Source organism: Manis pentadactyla, chromosome 2 (genome assembly GCF_030020395.1).
Source record: "Manis pentadactyla isolate mManPen7 chromosome 2, mManPen7.hap1, whole genome shotgun sequence".
Classification (NCBI taxonomy): domain Eukaryota; kingdom Metazoa; phylum Chordata; class Mammalia; order Pholidota; family Manidae; genus Manis; species Manis pentadactyla.
The window spans coordinates 46625479-46631478 of record NC_080020.1 but is presented as its reverse complement, the minus strand read 5'-3'; the positions used below and the strand labels follow the sequence as shown (position 1 = coordinate 46631478).

General features: G+C 45.7%; 1 long non-coding RNA gene across 1 annotated transcript in view; it reads right to left on the bottom strand.

The window, feature by feature from the left end:
- Positions 1–674: 674 nt before the first annotated feature.
- Positions 675–6000, bottom strand: part of LOC118912011 (uncharacterized) — a 163412-nt gene continuing 158086 nt past the window's right edge. Inside the window, exon 5 of the long non-coding RNA XR_008993769.1 lies at positions 675–703. This is a non-coding gene — a long non-coding RNA (uncharacterized LOC118912011). The remainder of the gene's footprint in view (positions 704–6000) is intronic.

The following is a 6000-nucleotide window of genomic DNA, read 5'->3' as shown; positions in this document are numbered from 1 at the left end:
TTACTAGGAAAGATAACTATCCCTTTCCACTTGAGGCTGCTTAGCTGATAGGATTCGAACACAGCGTAGCACTTGCTAACTGGAAGACAGCAGGGCAGAGAGAGAGAGAGAGAGACACAGTTTTGATAACACATCAGGGCCTCCGGATCGAGCTATTCCTAAAGGCAGGCTCTGTCTGTGGACTCTCAGATATTTGAGCCAATTTTTTTTTTTCTTAAACCAGTTATGTTTCTATCATTTTCAACCAAACTTCCTGGCTAATTCATAAGTAAAGGCTGCCTGGATATTCCCTACCTAGCTCATCCCTTCGCATAACACACTCAATTACAGCAGCTGAGAGACTGTCTACTCCTCAGGCATCTTCCAAATACTGTTTCTCTTTAAAAAGATGCAGCATTCACACAGCTGCTCCTCCCTTCATTCTCCCCACTCACTGTGAGCTCCAGGTGTTCCCAGGTATGTACGGATCCTGCCCACCTCCACTAACCCCGGGGGTCTTTAAATGTGGCACAATTGCTGTGGCTCGAGATCTTTTTTTAGAGGAACCCACACCCCAGTTGCTGCACACCATGTTCTTGTGGTCGTAGACAAGACAGCGACCCCCAGGGGCCTGGGCAACACAAACTTACCTCAAGGCTTTAGACTCGTTCCGGCTTGGCCTTGCAGAAGTTAGGAAACGCTCAGGAAAAGAAGCTATAGCACCCTGCAAGGAAGAACAGCAGTCCTTCTGTCACACGTGTCTTCACAGTCTGCCCCGACAGTACACTGAAACCCAGCTCCCTGAATCCCACAGCAATTACTGAGTGCTTTTTACAAAAATCTCAGGATTTCATTTCTATGTTCTTTTCTGGAAAGGCCACCGAAGACTCCATGATCCAGCACAGGGCAAGTGGTGGCTACACACGGTCCTCAAACCAAGGGTGTTCACATGTCCACAGAGATAGGGTGGCCTCAGGCCCCTGTTACTATCCACCACCTCCCAGAGCCAGAGCTGTGAGTCAGGGTTCAACTGAAGCTTGAAAGGGCATCAGCAAGCTCCTGCTCTGAGGGGCAGGTGGAAGCTGAATAATGGCTTTTAAAGATATCCCTGCCCTAATTCCTAGAGCCTGTGAATGTGACCTTACATGGAAAAAGGGGGCTCCACATATGTGATGAAGCTAAGGATCTTGAAGTGGTGAGATTATCCTGCATTATCCAGCAGACTCAAAATAATCACAGGGATCCTTATAAGATGCCACAAGGGGGGTCAGAGTCAAAGGGGAGGACCACATGATGACAGGAGCAGAGCACGGAGTCATGCTCTTTGAAGAGGGAGCAAGGGGTCACCAGGCAAGGAATGCAGGTGGCCTCTAGAAGGTGAAAAATGCAAGGAAATGGACTCTCCTCCAGGGCCTCCATGAGGCCCAAGCCTTGACTGTCTCAGACTTCTGGCCTCCAGAACATAGGAGAATGAATCTGTGTTGGAAAGTAATTCAGGTCACCTGGGTCAAGATGTCAGCAGCAGCTCCCTGCACCCAGCCCAGGCTGGGCTCTGGGTCTCCTGGTGGGGAAGGTGCTCCGAGCACAGGACAGTCTCCCCCTCCCATAGTGCCCAGACACCCTGGGCCTTCCCCTCGCCTGGAGAGGACTCCTGAGCTCACACTCAGCCCTGCTGATCAAACAGCCAGCTGGAGCCTCAGAGGAGCAGGGAGCCGAATGTTCCTCAGCCATCACCGACTAGTCCACAGCCCAATGGGATGTGGCATCTCTTGCTGAACCTTCCCTACAGAAGCACTGTACAGAGAAAGGATGGCTGACACCTCACAGAGCATATGTATCATATGTGTTGACTAAATAAAGGAAAACCATGTGTACCAGTTTCCTGTGGCCCCCGTAACAAACTGCCACACACATAGAGACATAAAGAAACAGAAATTTATTCTCTTACAGTTCCAGAGGCCAGGAGGCTGACAACAGTCTCACTGGCTAAAGTCAGGATGTCAGCAAGCCTGGATCCTTTTGGAATGACTGAGGAGAGCATCAGATACAGAAACCAGAAAATGTGGTTGCTGCAAAAGCAAGTGAAAATAACTTCAAACGAAATCAAAACCCACCAAAGGGAGTAGTCTGTTTTCAATGGGGAGTCCCCTCTGGGAGAAGCCATGCCAGTTTCTTCAGGCCATTTCTGCCCTCTGAGTTAAATGCTGGATTGGTGAGAATTAGAACCATCTCCATTCAAGGTAATGCGTTTATGTGCCCCTTTCCCTTCACTGAACCCTACTCTAAGCTGAGACTTGGTAAATTCTAACAGTGCATTCAGCATTCATGCATGGGAGCCAGGTGGGAGAGCGGCTCCTACTGGATATGACCCAATGGGCTGTAGCCAGTCCTCATTGGCTTTTACCCAACCTAGGAAGCAGCCAAGTGCCCAGAGCTGCCCTCCACTCCTACAGTCTTGCCTTGTGACCAGCAGGACAGAATGTTCCCTGTCCCCACAGACCAAATAAAAGCACAGGAAAATGATGGCCCTAGGGCATGACTGTTAATATGCCAACAGACTATGTTCTCTGTCAGGATGTTCTCATGAGCAAAACCTCCAACACTAAACCTCAAGATGCAACTCTTCTCTTTTCATAAATTAACATCAACATCTGAAGAAAGACCCCGCCTTCTGGGCCTTCTATCCTCATCACATGGGCTACCATTCATTCAGTACTTGTACACGCCATTCTGCATATAAGATCTCATTTAGTCCTTGCAACAACCCTTCGAATTAAGTATTATATGTGTTCCCGTTGTACAGATGAAGAAACCGAGGTTCAGAGAGACTAAGCAATTCAGCAAAGTTAATTGACTCAATTCAATCCTATTTTGTTTCCAATAACTGCTGTCCATTGCTACAACCATGTATGGTGGGCTATTTCTTCAAAAACACTAATAAGGCTCTTGTTTGGTTGGTCTTGTTTTATTTCCCATTCCCCCATAATGACTCCCCCATCCAGGCAGCAGCCAGGGTGTTCTGTATTCTCTACCCCAAGAAAGAGATGACACTGCACAAAAAGCTATTCCTGCCTGAGCTTCAAAAGTGTAGTCCCTTTGAGACCAGCAAAGGGCCTATTCGCAAAGACAACATGATAGATTAAGCTGTGATTAGGAATAGCAAAGCTTCCCACAATATCCAAGTCAAGGTGCCCCAGACTCCAGGGACAGAAGAGAGATGGAGGTGAAGCAGGGGATGGGAGAGGGGAACCCTGCCTCTGGCCCCTGGACTTCGCCCAAAGAGGATGAAGAGGATTACAGAGGCCCTATGCAGTTTTCCCCACACTTCAGTCAATACTGTGTATTTCTGCTGTGACTTTTCACCTACAGCAGCATTTACTTATTATTTCTCTTTAAACCCACTATAAAATTACCCTTTTTAAAACTTAGCTTCCCCCTAAGTGATAATATTCCTAAAATAGAAGACTTTATGAGCATGTTATATTTTCCTAGCATTCATGAGAATAGACATACAATCCACATTTGAAAAAACGCTTGTGTATCTAAATGCTTGCCGCACTTGGGGAAATGCAGTGTTGATGTTACCTCTCCCAGGGAACATGATTACACTTTCAGATGGGAGTCCTGGGGAACAGGGTGCATAACCAAGAGGCAAGATCTTCTGGAATGCCCTGGGCAACCACAGGAGGCTACAGGCCAGAGTGGGGTGTGTGCTGAAGATGTCAGGCAGACAAAAGCTGACCACCCTAGATACAGCCGGAGTACTCACCGAAGTGCCCTGCTGTGTGAGGCTGCTGGGTGTGAAAAACTGGAAAATGGATGTGTTCCAAATACTCCCAGATACCTACCTGAATTTACTTTCATGAGAACACCCTGACCTTTGATTCTCATAGATAGCAAATGACCTCAGTTGTGGCTCCCTTCTGGAAAATAATAAGAATGTACCTCCACTGAGCTATTTGGATTTGCTCCGTCTACAAACCTGCATGCTCACGAGGGCCAAGCAGATAGTGAAGTAGGCCTGGTGTCAGGAAAACCACAACTTAAGTAGGAAGTGGCCGCTGATGCTCAGCCTCAGGAAGAAGACAAAAGGGAATGGTAGGTGCTGTGGAGAACTTGGGGGCAGGCATCAGCTTTGCCTCAGTGCAGCCATTTGGTTTCTGCCCATATAGGTGTGCTTTCTCCAGATGGTCAGATTTTTAAAGGTAAGCTGGGAAAGGTAATGTTATGCAGATGCCCTTAATTTTTAAGTGGTGACAATCCAAATTAAAAGAACAAAACTCTAGTGAACTCCATGTGAACCAAATTTGGCCCAGAGGCATGTAGTTGTAGCCTCTATGTTTGAACCATGAAGGCAGAGACCACAGCTTGCATCTCTCTGGAGATAAAACTTAACACATCTGACCTCATAGTTCCCAATATACCCATAAAGAGGGCTGTTTTCCCCCATATTACAGGGGCAGTGATGCAGCACTGTGGTTAGGAGAGCAGGCCCAGTACCGGGGTCTCTCAGCTGTGTGACCTTGGGCAAGTTACTTCACCTTTCTGTGCCTCAGTATCTTCATCTATGACACGAGGCTGAAAATAATGGTAGGCTGTGGGGAGGGGGAGTTAAATGAAATTATGTGTGTGCCCCACTGGACATACAATAAACCCTCAAAAATATTGGTGACTCTGTTAAAAAAATAAGTGACTTACTGAGATCACACAGCTCAGATATGAAGAACCCAGGTCAGCTGATTCCAAAACCAGTGCTCTTTCCACCAGACTACGCACCTCCCTGTCATATGAACAGCAAACTTTGTCACTGAGTCTGCAGATACCCAGTTTAGCACTGTGTCCAAACCAAACCTCCCAGAAAATGATATGCATAATTGCTATTCCACACCCCAGGAATTCAGCTCAGGTGAAAACCCTCTGGGACTACAGGAAGTCGTCAGCATCTGAGGTCTCACAAGCTTAGATCCAGACCCAGGCTGCATGATCTTCCCTCTCAGAGCCTCAGTATACACACCTGAGATATGGGTATAATAGTTATAACAGTCACCCCACTGAGTTGCAGAGGGGTCTCAATGAAATAATATGAAGGCAAATTGTTCAAAAACTGAGAAGTACCTCACAACTGCTAGCAGGGCAGGTTATGTCTACAATTATATAACTAGCTTGAGGTAAGAGAGTCAGCATTTCTGGGTTTGGCGGGCAAGGCCAGACTGCAGTGAAGGGGCCCAGGAAGTGGCTCTGGGCCTCCTTTACCAAGGGTTAGAGTATTAGGAGTACAGAAGAGGGGTCTGTATCCAATTCCTGAATGTTGAGAAATCAAACTGCATGGGAATCAGGGTAGGGCAACAGCTTCTCCTCACTGAAGAATAAAGGAGCCTCAGCCTCCAGCTTCCAAATGGGGAGTACGGAGCAGTCACTTGGCCATTGTCACTTATTAAATTGTTAAACTGTTAAATAAGGAAGTGTGGGACTATAACTAAAATGAAATGAGTTTGAAATATTAATGTCTACAAACAGTACACTTAAGATGTGTGCATTTCATTGTTATGTTCAAAAAACTGTAAGCAAATAGTTAACAATACATGTGCTGCGTATACTGTGTAATGATGCCTGCAACTTTCTCTCAAATGCACTCCCAATAATAGACGGATGAATATAGAGAGGAAGGGCCGGATGGAGAGATACAGGATAAAACCAAATGGAGTGAAATATTAAGGCATGTAAAATCTAAATGGTAAGTATGTGAGTGCTCCCTATAAAATTCCTTCAACTTTTCTGCATTGTTTGAAAATTTCTTATAAAAATCTATTAGAAAAGTTATGCCTACAAAGTAACTTTAATAACAAGAAAAATAGTTACATAACCATATTAAGCTAGAAAAAGCAAACAAAATGGTTTCAATTATATAAAGCCTCCTCCACCACCATGATGGGATTTAAAGCATTTTAGAAAAGGCTGTCTTTTGAAAAAAAGAAAAAAAAAATCTGCAGAGAATTAGAGATTTGTTCATCTGCACCTTGA